Source organism: Dama dama, chromosome 19, assembly GCF_033118175.1.
Source record: "Dama dama isolate Ldn47 chromosome 19, ASM3311817v1, whole genome shotgun sequence".
In the NCBI taxonomy this organism is placed as follows: Eukaryota; Metazoa; Chordata; class Mammalia; order Artiodactyla; family Cervidae; genus Dama; species Dama dama.
Window position 1 is genome coordinate 85,069,375 of NC_083699.1, and position 17,478 is coordinate 85,086,852.

Sequence of the window (17,478 nt, forward strand, 5' to 3'; positions counted from 1 at the left end):
CAAAAATCAACTGAAAATGGATCAAACATCTAAGTGTAAAAATTATAAAACTCCTTAAAGAAAAACTAGTGCAAAGGCATCATGACAGTAGATTTGGAAATGATTTCTTGGCTGTGACACCAAAGGCACAGGCAACAAAAGAAAAAATAAGACAGATTTCATCAAAATAAAAAAAACTTTTCTGCATCAAAGGACTTTATCAACAGAGTCAGAAGGCAACCAAGGGATAGTAAAAAGAATTTGCAAATCATTTATCCTATAAGAATCCAGTATCCAGAATACAAAGATGACCCTTGAACAACACAGAGCTTACAAGGTTCAACCACCCATACAGTTGAAAAATCACACATAACTTCACAGATGACCCTCTACATCCACAGTTATGCAGATACAGATTCAACCAACTGTAGACTGTGTTTAGTATTACAGGATGCATTTATTGAAAAAAGTTTATGTTTAAGTGGATTCACATAATTCAAATTCATGCTGTTCAGGCACTGTAATTTCTTACCATCCAATAAGACCAAAAAAAAAAAAAAAAAAAAACCAGTTAAGAAGAAATTGTCAGAACTTCTCTGGAGGCTCAGTGGTTGGCCGTCCACCTGCCAACGCAGGGGACCCCGGTTCAGCCCCTGGTCCTGGAGACCCCACAAGCCTTGGAGCAACTAGGCCTCTGCACCGCGGCTGCTGAGTCTGTGCTCGAGAGCCTGTGAGCTGCAACTACTACACCCGCGAATCTGAAGCCCACGCTCCACAACAAGACAAGCCAGGATAATGAGGAGCCCACGCGCCACAACAAAGAGGAGTTTCAGCTCACCACAACTACAGAAAGCTGCCTGCAGCAACAAAGACCCACCATAACCAAAAATAAATAATATATATATATTTTTTAAATGGTCAAAGGACTCAAACAGACACTTCTCCAAAGAAGATATATTATTGGCCAATAAGCACATCAAGAGTTGAGGCTCAACTTATTAGAGAAATGCACATCAAAACCACAATGCAATACCATTTTGCAGTTTCGAGGACGGCTATAATCACAAAATGGAATATAACAAATATGAGAAAATCTACGTCATCTACGGTTAGGTGATGAGTTCTTACATGGTGACACCAAAAGTATCATTCATAAAAAGAAACAAAAAAGAGATTAACTGGACTTAATCTTTTTTCTCTATAAAAGACATTTGAGAGATTTTAAAAAGTCATACACTAAGAGAAAAAACTTTCAAATCATATAATTGAAAAAGAACTTACAGGAAGAAAATTTTCAAACCTCAAATGTAAGACAGAAAACAGTTCCTTTTTTCCCCCCACAGGTGAAGGATTTGAACAGAAACTTCAACAAAGAAGATGAAAGGGTGACATATATGCCATGGTAGGCTCTTTACCATTGTTTTGTGGTTTTAGTCTCTTAAGTTGTATCAACTCTTTTGTGATCCCATGGCCTTTAACTCGCCGGGCTCCTCTGTTCATGGGATTTCCCAGGCAAGAATACTGGAGTGGGTTGCCATTTCTTTCTCCAGGTGATCTTCCCATTAGGGAAATGGAAACTAGAATTGAAATGAGATACTACTACATACATATTAGCATGACTAAAATTAAAAAGACCATTTCAAGTGTTGGTAAGAAGTCAGAACAACTGGAAAACTCACACATAGCTGGAAGGAATGCAAAAATAGCACAATCCCTATGAAAACAGTTCAGTAACCAGACACTATTAATATATGACTAAGCAGCTAAATGGCTGGATGGCATCACCGACTCGATGGACATGAGTTTTAGTGAACTCCGGGAGTTGGTGATGGACGAAGGCCTGGCGTGCTGCGATTCATGGGGTTGCAAAGAGTCAGACACGACTGAGCAACTGAACTGAACTGAACTGAAGCAGCTAAAGTTGAACGGTTCTATGAAGACCTACAAGACCTTTTAGAATGAACACCCAAAAAAGATATCCATTTCATTATATGGGAATGGTATGCAAAATTAGGAAGTCAAGAAACACCTGGAGTAACAGGCAAATTTTGCCTTGGGGAGTACAGAATGAAGCAGGACAAAGGCTAATAGAGTTTTGCCAAGTTTTACTAACAGAGTTTTACACACTGGTCATAGCAAACACCCTCTTTCAACAGCCCAAGAGAAGACTCTACACATTGACATCACCAGATGCTCGACGCTGAAATCAGACTGATTATATTCTTTGCAGCCAAAGATGGAGAAGCTCTATACAGTCAGCAAAAACAAGACCGGGAGCTGACTGTGGCTCAGATCATGAACTCCTTATTGCCAAATTCAGACTCAAATTGAAGAAAGTGGGGAAAACCACTAGACCATTCAGGTATGACCTAAATCAAATCCATTATGATTATACAGAGGAAGTGAGAAATATATTTAAGGGACTAGATCTGATAGACAAGAGAGCCTGATGAACTATGGACAGAGGTTCATGACATTGTACAGGAGACAGGGAGCAAGACCATCCCAAAGAAAAAGAAATGAAAAAAAGCAAAATGGCTGTCTGAGGAGGCCTTACAAATAGCTGTGAAAAGAAGAGAAGCAAAAAGCAAAGGAGAAAAGAAAAGATACACCCAGTTGAATGCAGATTTCCAAAGAATAGCAAGGAGAGATAAGAAAGTCCTTCTCAGTAACCAATGCAAAGAAATAGAATGGGAAAGACGAGAGATCTCTACAGAAAATTAGAGATACTAAGGAAACATTTCATGCAAAGATGGGCTCAATAAAGGACAGAAATGGTAGGGACCTAACAGAAGCAGAAGATATTAAGAAGAGGTGGTAAGAATACACAGAAGAACTATACAAAAAAGATCTTCATGACCCAGATAATCACGATGGTGTGATCACTCACCTAGAGCCAGACATCCTAGAATGTGAAGTCAAGTGGGCCTTAGGAAGCATCACCATGAACAAAGCTAGTGGAGGTGATGGAATTCCAGTTGAGCTCTTTCCAATCCTAAAAGATGATGTTGTGAAAGTGCTACACTCAATATGTCTGCAAATTTGGAAAACTCAGCAGTGGCCACAGGACTGGAAAAGGTCAGCTTTCATTCCAATCACAAAGAAAGGCAATGCCAAAGAATGTGCAAACTACCGCACAACTACACTCATCTCACATGCTAGTAAAGTGACACTCAAAATTCTCCAAGCCAGGCTTCAGCAATACGTGAACCACGAAATTCCAGATGTTCAAGCTGGATTCTGTAATACACAAATTACAACTTAACTTTTAAATCCAACCAGCATCTTCTGCAGAAATTCATTTAATTCTCAAATAATATCTCAAATAACTGAGATAATTCTCAAAACAGAAAGGAACTAAAATGAGTAACTACAATATTTTGAAAAAGAAAAAAGTGAGAAGAAACAAAATGCCTGATTCCTGTAAGTATTCAAACTTACACAAGTTTAATAAGAAATACAAATATGGAATGCTTTACATGTTTATATGCAATTTACATTTTTTACTTGGAAAAAGCACTGTGGAAACTCTACATCATTTGTTAATACTTATGTGTCATAAGTATATTTAACCCATTCCTTGGGTTAAATTTAGCCTGTCTCTAGTTTCTGACTACTATAAACAATGCTGTCGTGTAGTCTTCCTTAATCAGACAAACATTTTAATATATACTTTAAACTTACATAAACACAGTATGGGGCTTCCCTGGTAGTTCAGCTATTAAAGAATCCGCGTGCATTGTAGGAGACCTGCATTCGATCCCTGGGTGGGGAAGATCCCCTGGAGAACGTAATGGCAACCCATTTCAGTGTTCTTCTCTGGGAAACCCTATGGACAGAGGAGCCTGGAGGGCTATAGTCCATGGGGTTGCAAGAGTCAGACACGACTGAGCAGCCAAGCATTAAACCTACTATAGTTTTAGTTTTACAGCAATACCACTTTAAAAGGCAGAACACTCAACTTACCTTCCTGCATTTAATATTCTTGCTCAGAAAATAAAGTCCACTGCTAGGTTTTTTTTTCCTTAGGGGCTTCCCAGGTGGCACTAGTAGTAAAGAACCCGCATGCCAATGCAGGAGACCTAAGAGATATGCGTTCAATCCTTGAGTCAGGAAAATCTCCTGGAGGAGGGCAAAGGCAACCCACTCCAGTATTCTTGCCTGGACAGAGCAGCCTGACAGGCTATGGTCCGTTGAGCTGCAAAGAGTCAGACACACTGAAGCGACTTACTACATATGAACACCAGGTTTGGGGATCAAAAAACAAGAAGTCTAGTGATGGTTTCAGGACATCTGAAAAATTTTGAGAATCTCATTTTATGAGTACTTAAGTAAATAATCTGGTGCACTCTTATTCTCTATTCCCCATTTTTAATTAAGTCTCATTTTATTAAACACAACCAACTTTGTCTTAGAAACCTATACATTTGGCTCTCTACAGCTCTAAAAAAATTTCCCTTGGTGGAGAAGGTACATAAAAATGATGTATACCAATCTTTCACTTACCATTTTACCATCCCTTCATCTTATTTCTGTTCTAATCATAGCTTTAAAACTCTTGTTTGCCAAGATGGTGGCCACCAAAGAAGAAGGCAGCTGCAGAAGATGTCAATGTCACTTTTGAAGATCAACAAAAGATAAACAAACTGCACAAAATACAAGTAGAATCACAGAGCTGAAGCAGGAAATAGAAGTAAAAAAGAAACAACTCCAAAATTTAGAAGATGCCTGTGAGGACATCATGCTTGCAGATGACAACTGCTTAATGATACCTTATCAGACTGGCAATGTTTTCATTAGTCACTCTCAAGAAGAAACACAAGAAATGTTAGAAGAAGCCAAAAAAAAATTTGCAAGAAGAAACTGATGCCTTAGAGTCCAGAGAGGAATCAATTCAGTGGGTGTTAGCAGATTTGAAAGTTCAGTTCTGTTTAGTCGCTCAGTCATGTCCGACTCTTTGCCGACTCCATGAACCGCAGCACGCCAAGCCTCCCTGTCCATCAGCAACTCCCGGAGTCTACCCAAACCCATGTCCATTGAGTCAGTGATGCTATCCAACCATCTCATCCTCTGTCAGTTACATACAAAATTTGAGAGTAACATAAGCCTTGAAGCTGATGAAAGTTAAACATATTATAAAAATTTTTTAAATTTGTTTAATAAACTTGAATATTGTTTAAAATGGTAATTTCCCTTCTTCAAATGAAATGGAAAGCAAAACTTTTAAAAATTTTTTCATTTATTTAATGGAAGCTTGCCTATTTTCGCATCTTGGTTATTTATTTTATATTTTAAAAGAAGACAATCTATATTCATGAATTCATCTACATTCATAATGTATTTTGCATTACAATTACATCAAGTGTAGGGGCTTTACGCCATGTTATTAAAATCGGTTAAGCAATCAAAAAAAACTCGTTTGTACTTACTACATTTTTCATAAGCCATTCTAAACATTTCTCAATCATTCCAGCAATCTTATAAATTCATCATTGGTCATATAGTCCTCTATTTCGTTTTTATAGGTAGTCACCCATAAATTGGTATCACTCTGTAACTAACTTGCTATTGTTTTTTCTCTTTACTGATAACAGCCAACACTCACTAAAGCATCTAGCTACATGCTAGACACTGTGCTAAATTTCACTTTCAATAAAGAAAATTCCCCATTCTTTCTGAATTATGTTGGTTTTAAAGATGCATGCATGCTCAGTAGTGTCTAACTTTTTGCAACCCAACTATAGCCCACGAGGCTCATCTGTGCATGGGGTTTTTTCCAGGGAAAAATACTGGAATGAACTGCCTTGCCCTCCTCCAAGGATCTTCCTGACCTAGGGATCAAATGATAATCTCCTGCACTGGCAGGCAGCCTCTACCACTGAGCAACCTGGAAAGATACTACACTGGAAAGAGTATATATAATATGCTCTTATATATTATGCCATATATTTTATATATATATATATATATATATATATATATATATCTCACTCTAAAGGTACACTTCTCATCATTCCCAAGGTTATCTTCTAAGCTGAGCTGATTACTTCTTTTCAGGGCTCCTAACTCTTTCACTTCTCCCATCAGTTCTCACACTTAGAATGTAAAAGAGTTGTTCTTATTTTGTCAAACTTCTGAGGGATAAAGAATGGCAACAAAAATAGTAAAAAGTAGGCAGAAAATCAATAAAGACACAAGTGAACTCTATAACACAATCAACTGGATTTAATTGACATCTTTAAACTGTTTCATTCAACAACAGCAGAATTCACATTCCTCTCAAGCTCACATGGAACATTCATCAGAACAGATAACATTCTGGACCATAAAAAATTCTTTAACAAATCTGAAAAAGCAGAAATCATACAATCCATGCTCTCAGGCTAAAATGGAATTAAATTAGAAATCATTAATAGATAGTTGGAAAAATCACAAAACACCTGGAAATTAAACAACAGGCTTCTAAATAGCACGAGTCAAAGGAGAAATCTCAACAGAAATTTAAAAACATTTCAACTGAATGAATATGAAAATACAACTCATCAAAATTTTTAGGATGCAGCCAAAGCAGCTTGGAGAGAATTTATAGCACTGACTGCATGTAGCAGAAAAAAAGAAAATCTAAAACCAATTGTCTAAGCTTCCAACCTAAGAAAGGGGGGGGCGGGGCGGGGCAGCAAAGTAAATAAAAACTAAGCATTAGAAAAGAAATAATAAAAACTAGAGCAAAAGTCAAAGAACTTGTAAAAGAGTAAATCAACAACATGATGGAAGTGACTAAAACCAAATACTGATTCTTTGAAAAGATCAATAAACATCAATAAACATCCACCTAGGCTAACTAAGAAAAAAGGACACAATATCAGAAATAAAAAATGGAATACCATTACAGAAAATGACAACACAAAAAGGGTAACAACAGAATACTATGAGTATACTCACAAGATGTGAAACTGAAATGAAATGGACCCAATTCTTTGAAAGATAAAATATGCCAAAACTCACAAGAAACAGGCAATATAAACTGGCCTGTATCTATAAAAGAAGTTGCATCAATATTTTAAAACCTGCCACAACATAAAGAACCAAACCCAGATAGGTTCACTGGTAAATTATAACAAACATTTAAGGAAGAAGCTATAACCAATTCTCTACCATATCTTCCAGAAGATGAAAGGAGAGGAGATACTTCCTACCTCATTTTATGAGACAGTATTACCCTAACATCAAAATTAGACAAACACACTGCAAGAAAATTACAGACCACTATCTCTCGTCAACACAGATGTAAAACCCTCAACAAAATAATAGCAAATCAAAACTTTTAAATGTATTTAAAAAATTATGCACCACAAGCAAATGAGATTTATCCCAGGTACAGTTCAGTTCAGTTGCTCAGTCATGAGCAACCCCACGAACTACAGCAATCCAGGCTTCCCTGTCCATCGCCAACTCTCAGAGCTTCCTCAAACTCATGCCCGTTGATTCGGTAATGCCATCCAACCATCTCATCCTCCGTCAGCCCTTCTCCTCCTGCCTTCAATCTTTCCCAGCATCACAGTCTTTTCCAATAAGTCAGTTCTTCACATCAGGTAGCAAATACTGAAGCTTCAGCTTCAGCATTAGTCCTTCCAATGAATATTCAGGACTGATTTCCTTTAGGATGGACTGGTTTGACCTCCCTGCAGTCCAAGGGACTCTCACGAGTCTTCCCCAACACCACAGTTCAAAAGCATTAATTCTTTGGCACTCGGCTTTCTTTATGGTCCAACTCTCACAACTATACATGACTACTGGAAAAAACCACAGCTCTGACTAGAAGGACCTTTGTTGGTAAAGTCTCTGCTTTTTAATATGCTGTCTAAGTTGGCCACAGCTTTTCTTCCAAGGAGCAAGTGTCTTTTAATTTCATGGCTGCAGCCACTGCTTAGATGGTTTCCCCACCTATTTATCATGAAGTGATGGAACCGGATGGCATGATTTTAGTTTTCTGAATATTGAGTTTTAGCCAACTTTCTCACTCTCCTCTTTCACTTTCATCAAGAGGCTCTTTAGTTCTTCACTTTCTGCCATAAGGGTGGTGTCATCTGCATATCTGAGATTGTTGATATCTATCCTGGCAATCTTGATTCTAGTTCGTGCTTCACCCAATCCAGCATTTCACATGATACTCTGTATGTAAGTTAAGTAAGTAGGGTGACAACATATAGTCTTGAAATAACTCCCTTCCCAACCTGGAACCAATCTGTTGTTCCATGTCCAGTACTTACTATTGATTCTTGACCCGAACACAGGTTTCTGAGGAGGCAGGCAAGGTGATCTGGTATTCCCATCTCTTTAAGAATTTTCCATAGTTTCTTGTGATCCACAAAGTCTAAGGCTTTGGTATAGGCAATAAAGCAGATGTTCCAGATGTTTCTCGGGAACTCTCTTCTTTTTCAGTGATCCAACCAATGTCAGTTTGATCTCTGGTTCCTCTGCCTTTTCTAAATCCAGCTTGAACATCTGGAAGTTCTCAGTTCACATACCATTGAAGTCTCACTTGGAGAATTTTGAGCTTTGCTATCATGAGAAAAGAGTGCAACTGTGCAGTAGTTCGAACACTCTTTGGCACTGCCCCTTTTTCGGATTAGAATAAAAACTGATCTTTCCCACTCCTGTGGCCACTGCTGAGTTTTCCAAGTTTGCTGGCATACTGAGTGCAGCACTTTCACAGCATCATCTTTCAGGATGTGAAATAGCTCATCTGGAATTCCATCAACACCACTACCTTTGTTTGTAGTGATGCTTCCTAAGGCCCACTTGACTTCACACTCCAGGATGTCTGGCTCAAGGTGAGTGATCACATCATCGTGGTTATCTGGGTCATTAAGATCTTTTTTGTATAGTTCTTCTTTGTACTCTTGTCACCTTTTTTTTAGTATCTTCTGCTTCTGTTGGGTCTATACCATTTCTGTCCTTTATTATGTCCATATTTGGATGAAATGCTCTGGTATCTCTATAATTTTCTTTGAGAGCTCTCTAGTCTTTCCCACTCTATTGTTTTCCTCTATTTTTTTGCACTGATCAATAAGGAAGGCTTTCTTATCTCTCCTTGCTAGTCTTTAACTCTGCATTCAGATGAGTATATCTTTGCATTTCTCCTTTGCCTTTAGCTTCTCCTCTTTTCTCAGTATTTGTAAGGACTCCTCAGGCAACCATTCTGCCTGTTTGCGTGTTTAGGGGATGGTTTTGATCACTGCCTCCTGAACAATGTCACAAAACTCTGTTCATAGTTCTTCAGGCACTCTATCAGAGCTAATTCCATGAATCTCTTTGTCACTTCCACTGTATAATTGTAAGGGATTTGACTCAGGTCATACATGAACGGTCTGGTGGTTTTCCCTACTTTCTTCAATTTAAGTCTGAATTTTTTAATAAGGTGTTCATGATCTGAGCCACATTCAGCTCCCAGTCTTGCTTTTGCTGACTGTATAGAATTTCTTTGTCTTTGGCTGCAAAGAATATAATCAATCTGATTTTGGTACTGACCATCTGCTGCTGCACATGTGCAGAGTCGTCTCTTGTGTTGTTGGCAAAGGGTGTTTCTATAACCAGTGCATTCTCATGGCAAAACTCTGTTAGCCTTTGCCCTACTTTATTTTATGCCAAAGCCAAACTTGCCTATTACTCCAGGTATCTTTTGACTTCCTACTTTTGCATTCTAGTCTCCTATGATGAAAATGACTTGTGTGTGTGTGTGTGTGTGTGTGTGTGTGTGTGTGTGTGTTCTAAAAGGTCTTTTAGGTAATTATAGAACCGTTCAACTTCAGCTTCTTCAGCATCAGTGATTCGGGCATAGACTTGGATTACTGTGATACTGAATGGTTTGTCTTAGAAACGAACCCCATGAACTGTAGTCTTCCAGGCTCCTCTGTCCATGGGATTCTCCAGGCAAGAATACTGGAGAGGGTTGCTATTTTTTTCTCTAAGGAATCTTCCTGACCTAGGAATAGAACCCTGGTCTCCTTCATTGCAGGCAGATTCTTTACCATCTGAGCCACCAGTAAAGTCCTTTAACCCAGGTACACATGTTTAGTTAAAATTTGAAAATCAAATAATGGAACCCATTACAACAAGAGGCAAAGAAGTAAAGCCACACAGTCATATCAATAAATTCAGGAAAAACATTTTATAAAATCCAACACACATTCATAATTTTTAAAAGAACTTTCACTAAACTAAAATAAATGGGAACTTCCTGAACTTACACCTAACACATACATAATGGGGAGAACTAGCCCTCTTAAGAAAGAAGCAAAGATATCTTTTACCACTCCTTTTGCTCACTGTACTAGAAATTCAAGCTAAAGCAATAAGAAAAGAAAATAAAAGGTATACAGCCTGGGAAGGAAGAAATCAAACTTTCTTTGTATGCAGATCTATACAGAAAACCTGAAAAAACTGAAAAGCCATTTTTCATATATAAAATGAACAAATGAAATTTGAAATTAATACACCATTTATATTGTTCAGTCGCTATGTCATGTCTGAGTCTTTGCTACCCCAAGGACTGCAGCACACCAGGCTCCTCTGTCCTCCACTATCTACCAGAGTTTGCTCAAATTCATGTCTACTGATTTGGGAATGTTGTCTATCCATCTAACCATTTACATCAGCACTGAAAAAAGAGAAACATTTGGATATAAATCCAAAAAAATTATGGACAAGATCTAGACAAGGAAAACTCCAAAATTCCAATGAAAGAAATCTAAGAACTAAATGTGTGCTCAGTTGCGTCTTGATTCTTTGTGATCCCATGGACTACAGCCTGCCAGGTTCCTCTGTCCATGAAATTTTTCAGACAAGAATATTGGAGCATGTTACCATAACCTACTCTAGGGGGATCTTCCCAACCCAGGGATGGAACCTGTGTCCTCTGAATCTCCTGCACTGGCAAGTGGATTCTGTACCACTGCACCACCTGAGAAGCCCAAGAACTAAATAAGCAGATAGCTATTTCTGGTTCAGACAGGAAGACGCAATATTGTCAAGATGTCAGTCCCATCTTGGTCCGTAGATTCAACATATTCACTGTTGATTGCATAACAAGCTAATTTCTATATATCGAAAACTGGTGCTAAAGTTGATTTGGAGGGCAAAAGATCTAGAATAGCCAAAACAATATTCAAAAACAAGAACAAAATTACAAGACTATAATATCAGAATTTAAGATTTGCTTTAATATGTCTATAGTAATCAAGACTGTGATAGTGGCGAAAAAATAGATAACTAGATTAATAAAATAATACAGATAGCCCAGAAGTCGACCCACCCAAATATAGTCAATTGATCTTTGACAACTGAACAAAAGTGATATAATGGAGAAAACATCTTTTCAACATGTGATGCTAAAATTGGATATCCATGTGGGAAGAAAAAGAAGAATCTAAACAGATCTTATACCCTTCAAAAAATTAACTCAACATGGATCAAAGAACTAAATATAAACTCAAAAGTAAAACTCTTAAGATAACATACAGGAAAATCCAGATGACCTTGAGTATGGTGATGACTTTTTAGTCATATGGTGATGACTTTTTAGATAAAACACCAAAGGCACAAACTATGAGGGAAAAATGATTGTTAAACTGGACTTACTAGAATTAAAAACTTCTGCTGAGCAAAGGACTGTCAAGAAAATGAAAAGACAAGTCACAGACAGGGAAATAATATTTCTCTAGACATTTCTGTTTAATATTTTCAATATATTTTTAGTCTTTCTAAGAGCTTAAGTATCAAAAATATACAAAGAAGTCTTAAAACTCAATTTGAAAACAAATAACCTGCTTAAAATATGGGCATAAGACTCAAACAACACCTCACAAAAGAAACTACACAGCTGGTATAGAAGCATAAGAAAAGATACCTAACATCCTATGTCATTAGAGAACTGCAAATTAAAAAACCGTAAGATACTTCTACACTCAGAATGATGAAAAGCCAAAAGACTGACAAAACCAAATGCTGCCAAGTAAATGGAACAACAGAAATACACTGCTGGCAGGAAAGCAAAATGGTACAGCAACTTTGGATGACAGTCTGGCAGTTTCTAACAAACTCCATATATTCTTACCATATGTTCCAGCAATCACACTCCAAAGTATATATCCACAGGAAGTAAAAACTCATCTCCACACATAAACCTACATAAAGATGTTCAGTAGTTTTATTCAAAATTGTGAAAACATGGAAGGAACCAAGATGTTCTTCAGGAGGTGAATGGATAAATAAACGGCGGTACATGCAGACAATGGAATATTCAGTTCAGTTCAGTTCAGTTGCTCAGTCATGTCCTACTCTTTGCGACCCCATGAAACGCAGCACATGCCAGGCCTCCCTGTCCATCACCAACTCCCGGAGTTTACTCAAACTCATGTCCATCGAGTTGGTGATGCCATCCAGCCATTTCATCCTCTGTCATCCCCTTCTCCTCCTGCCCCAATCCCTTCCAGCATTAGGGTCTTTTCAAATGAGTCAACTCTTCACATGAGGTGGCCAAAGTATCAGAGTTTCAGCTTCAGCATCAGTCCTTCCAATGAACACCCAGGACTGATCTCCTTTAGGAGGGACTGGTTGCATCTCCTTGCAGTCCAAGGGACTCTCAAGAGTCTTCTCCAACACCACAGTTCAAAAGCATCAACTCTTCGGTGCTCAGTTTTCTTCATAATCCAACTCTCACATCCATACATGACCACTGGAAAAACCATAGCCTTGACTAGACGGACCTTTGTTGGCAAAGTAATATCTCTACTTTTTAATATGTTATCTAGGTTGGTCATAACTTGCCTTCCAAGGAGTAAGCATGTTTTAATTTCATGGCTGCAATCACCATCTGCAGTGATTTTGGAGCCCAAAAGAATAAAGTCTGACACTGTTTCCACTGTTTCCCCGTCTATTTCCCATGAAGTGATGGGACCAGATGCCATGATCTTAGTTTTCTGAATGTTGAACTTTAAGCCAACTTTTTCACTCTCCTCTTTCACTTTCGTCAAGAGGCTCTTTAGTTCTTCTTCACTTTCTGCCATAAGGGTGGTGTCATCTGCATATCTGAGGTTATTGATAATTCTCCTGGCAATCTTGATTCCAGCTTGTGCTTCATCCAGCCCAGCGTTTCTCATGATGTACTCTGCATATAAGTTAAATAAGCAGGGTGACAATATACAGCCTTGATGTACTCCTTTTCCTATTTGGAACCAGTCTGTTGTTCCATGTCCAGTTCTAACTGTTGCTTCCTAACCTGCACATAGGTTTCTCAGGAGGCAGTTCAGGTGGTCTGGTATTCCCATCTCTTTCAGAATTTTCCACAGTTTATTATGATCCACACAGTCAAAGGCTTTGGCACAGTCAGTAAAGCAGAAATAGATGTTTTTCTGGAACTCTCTTGCTTTTTCGATGATCCAGCAGACGATGGCAATTTGATCTCTGGTTCCTCTGCCTTTTCTAAAACCAGCTTGAACATCTGGAATATTACTCAGTACTAAAAGGAACGAGACACCAAGTCATGAAAAGACACAGAGGAAAGTCATATGCATATTAGTAACTGAAAGAAGTCAATCTGAAACTGCTACATACTCCATGATTTCAACTACACTGCATTCTTGACAAGGCAAAACTATGAGATGTTAAAAATACTAGTGGTTGCCAGGGATTACAGGGCAGAAGAGATAACAGGTGGAGCACAGAAGGTTGTTACAGCAGTAAAACTTTTTGCATGATAATGATGGACACATGTCATGATATAGTTATAAAAAGCCATAGTTTATACAACACCAAAAGTAAACAGTAATGTTCCACTATGGACTCGGGGTGATAAGGACATGTCAGTGTAGGTTCATCAGTTAAACTCATGTATGTACCACTTGGGTACAGGATGCTGATAGTGGAAAAAACTGTATGTACATGGGGACAAGGAATATATGGGATAGTCTCTGTATATTCCATTCAATTTTGCTGTGATCCTAAAATTGCTCTTAAAACTAAAGTCTTTTCTTAGAAATAGTAAATAACATTAGCCGATTAAAGTTTTCCACAAAGTTAATTTATATCTTTGGTCAATTATTTGATCTCACATGGATTTAAGCACATGTACACACACAGATACAGAGGCATAATGCCCCATCTACTTAAATACACAATGCCCCTATCTGTTTGCCATGCACTGTGCCAAGGATGATGAGAGGAAGAAAAATAAAATTCAGAATATAATGACCGGCCTGTATCTTGCCTAAATAACACCCAGTTTTATAAATTCTCCTTAACTGATTCAAGAATAAGGGTTAAAAAGCCATATCTAACACACAGCTTATTTCCAATTACAGGCAGTAATTGTAACCTGTGGAGTACAAAGTTCTAGTTATTTAATCAGAGGAATTCACTCAACAGGCAGACATACAATCTAATTAATTCAGGCCCCTATTTTATCATTCCTAAAATTTTATCTGAGCTGTCTTAGAGAATCTCTTAGCAGTGAATGTGTATATACATACACACGTGGGTAGATGGTAGTGGGTGGCACATGATTTGCAAAGCAAAACAATGATTAAAATGGTGTTTCTGAAACTGTGGACTTCCCCAGTGATCCAGAGATTAAGAATCCACCCTGCAATGCAGGGGACAAGGATTCGATCCCTGGTTAGAAAACTAGGATCCCAGATGCTATAGGGCAACTGAGCCCTCACACAACTAGAGAGCCCATGCGTCTTTTGCAACAAAGATCCTCCATGTTGCAGGTGGGATCTGAAGTACTACTCTGTACCAACATAGAAGTGTTATACTCACTTACTCTTTTAACTAGAATTATGATTGTTACCCATGTTCATGACAGCAAATTAAAGATATTAAGAGAAAACAATTTTTCCAATACATAAATGTATACATCATACTATAAAGAATTTAAGTAGATTTCAATCAAGAAAACAAAGTACCAATCTTTTTTCTAAGTAAAAGTAAACCTATAAATGATAAAATTTTTCTAGTTCTTTTAGTGAATAAAAAGAATGCTAAAATAGAATTCAAACGTCCAAGTTACACAGCAACTCCTACTACAAGATGATGGAAATAGGGAAAAGGCACTATTATGACACAGGAAATGGAGAAGTAATAAACTTTAGAAAACATCAATCCTCAAAATCTCAAATATTAAGAGACAAGACAACTTACACCAAAACTGAATTATGTGCTCAATGGGACATTTCACGGGTAACAGCAAGCTGACTCATTCATTAGTCCTCTTTTTCTATTCAAATATTCTAAAAAAGTATCCCCTTCTTTTACCATCTCCAGATAACAAAGCCTTAAAATCAAAAGGAAATATAGTAGAGGGCTTCAAGAATTTGGGCCCTGGATCCAGATCATCTGGGCCTTAAGCTTTCTAACTCTGTAACTCACTATGCCTCGGATTCCCACCTCTCAAACAGGAATAATAAAACTAAAAAAAAGCTTCATATGGTTGCTGAGAGAAATAATTGGAAGAATGCCTGTAGCTGTTTAAAAAATATTAAGATCAAGCTATGTTTATAAAAACATAAAGTTCTGCAGGCCCAAATATCTATTCTTTTTGCTCACTGCCACGCTCTTAATGGGGATTCCCAGGTGGCACTGGGGGTAAAGAACACACCTGTCAATGCAGGAAATGCGGGTTCGATCCCTGGGTCGGGAAGATCCCCTGCAGGAGGGCATAGCAACCAACTCTATTCATGCCTGGAGAACCCCATGGACAAAGAGGAGCCTGGAGCGGCTATAGTCCACAGGGTCACAGAGAGTCAGATATGACTGAAGCGAATTAGCACACATGAAAGCATACTCTTAATGAATGAAACCTAGTAAAAATTTGTTCAATTAAAAGTATGTGTCCATGCATGTGTATTACATAAATACATTTTTAAAAGCAGTAGTTGCAAAACTGAACATGAGAATTCTCAGATAGTTAACAAACCAAAATCAGCAGCATTTTCTTTAAAAGCAAACACAGAAATAGTTGACAGTAGTATTCTCAGTAACTGACTTATTTAGCAGTGATATTAAGATGTTGGGCAGATGAAGGTGGGAGGACAAGCAAGGGGGTTAAGGGATAAGATGGAGGAACAGAGCATATGAGAAATGGAAGAAAGTTGTTTGAAAAAGCCCCCCCACAAGTGATCTTATACATACATACAACTCTACCACACAGATAAATGTCCTCGCAGTAAGGGAAAATGACAAGCCAAAATAAGACTCCTGTCATGTCCAGAGAGCTTCGAATTTTTTTCTGTTTTGACCAAACCATGCCAAAACTTTACATGTTGGCCCTGGAAAATGCAGTTCCACACTAAACATCCTCAAACTATTTCCCAAATTCTTCCTTCTTATCTTCTTCACATCTAGTCACATTTTCCCTTTACTTTTTATATTCCCATTACTTTATGTTCTTATAACTCTAAAACCAAGAGATAACAGCAAGAAACTTAAAACTCTCCTACAATCTCAACTTTCACTGCTCCTCTCCCAATACTCTACTCCTAATTCCAAAGTGCTTGCTATTTCACGACAAAACCAATTCTCTTCTGCTTCTGTGCATGTGCCAATACTACCTCATCCCCAATAAAACCCTACTACTCCTGAAGCAAATTTGAAAGCTCTAAACTTCCTGAAATCTAGGCAGGGTTAAGAATCACACTTATAATAAGCTTTCATACCACGTTGTACATACCACTGAGAGTACCTTCTGCTGCATACTATGTGTGTGTGTCTGTGTGTGATCATGTATTATTTTGTAAGTAATAGTTCCACAAATTTCTTTCAGCTCCTTACGTCTGTCACTCCACTGTTAGTCTTTTTCAATTTATTTTTTTATTAAAGGATAATTGCTTTACAGAATTTTGTTTTGTCAAACCTCAACATGAATCAGCCATAGGTGTACATATATCCCCTCCCTCGTGAACCTCCTCCCCATCTCCCTACCCATCCCACCCCTCTAGGTTGATACAGATCCCCTGACTGAGTTTCCTAGGGCAGTTTTAAGTTCACAGCAATTCACCACACGATTTAAGTAATTCATTTGCATTTCTAGCTCTATAGGAGATTTTATGATCTTCTAGGGAGAGAAATGTCTTCCCATCTTGTTCCTAAGAAAATTTCTAGTACGTGGCACCCAGAAAGGTGGCTTATTAGCAAATGTAAAATATTAATAAAGTGGTAAGTGAAAGTGTGAGTCGCTCACTCGTGCCCCAACTCTTTGAAACTCCATGGTCTGTCCATGGACTTTTCTAGGCAAGAACACTAGAGTGGATTGTCATTCCCTTCTCCAGAAGATCTCCCCAACCCAGGGATCAAACTGCATCTTTTGCATCTCCTGCACTGGCAAGTGGATTCTTTACCACTGAGCCATGAGGGAAGCTCACTGAAGTGGTAAGTAAATTGCTAGTTCATTTATAAGTTTGTTGGAAATATTTATTTAAAAAAAAAAGAAATATTTATTTA

The 17,478-nt window shown here is 38.0% G+C and overlaps 1 protein-coding gene and 1 pseudogene across 1 annotated transcript in view; one reads left to right on the forward strand and one right to left on the reverse strand.

Moving 5' to 3' along the window:
- The window catches only part of STAG1 (STAG1 cohesin complex component), a 504,547-nt gene that overhangs the window by 385,994 nt on the left and 101,075 nt on the right, over positions 1–17,478 (reverse strand). The gene's annotated exons all lie outside the window — the stretch shown is intronic.
- On the forward strand, positions 1,096–5,217 carry LOC133074030 (prefoldin subunit 4-like; annotated as a pseudogene).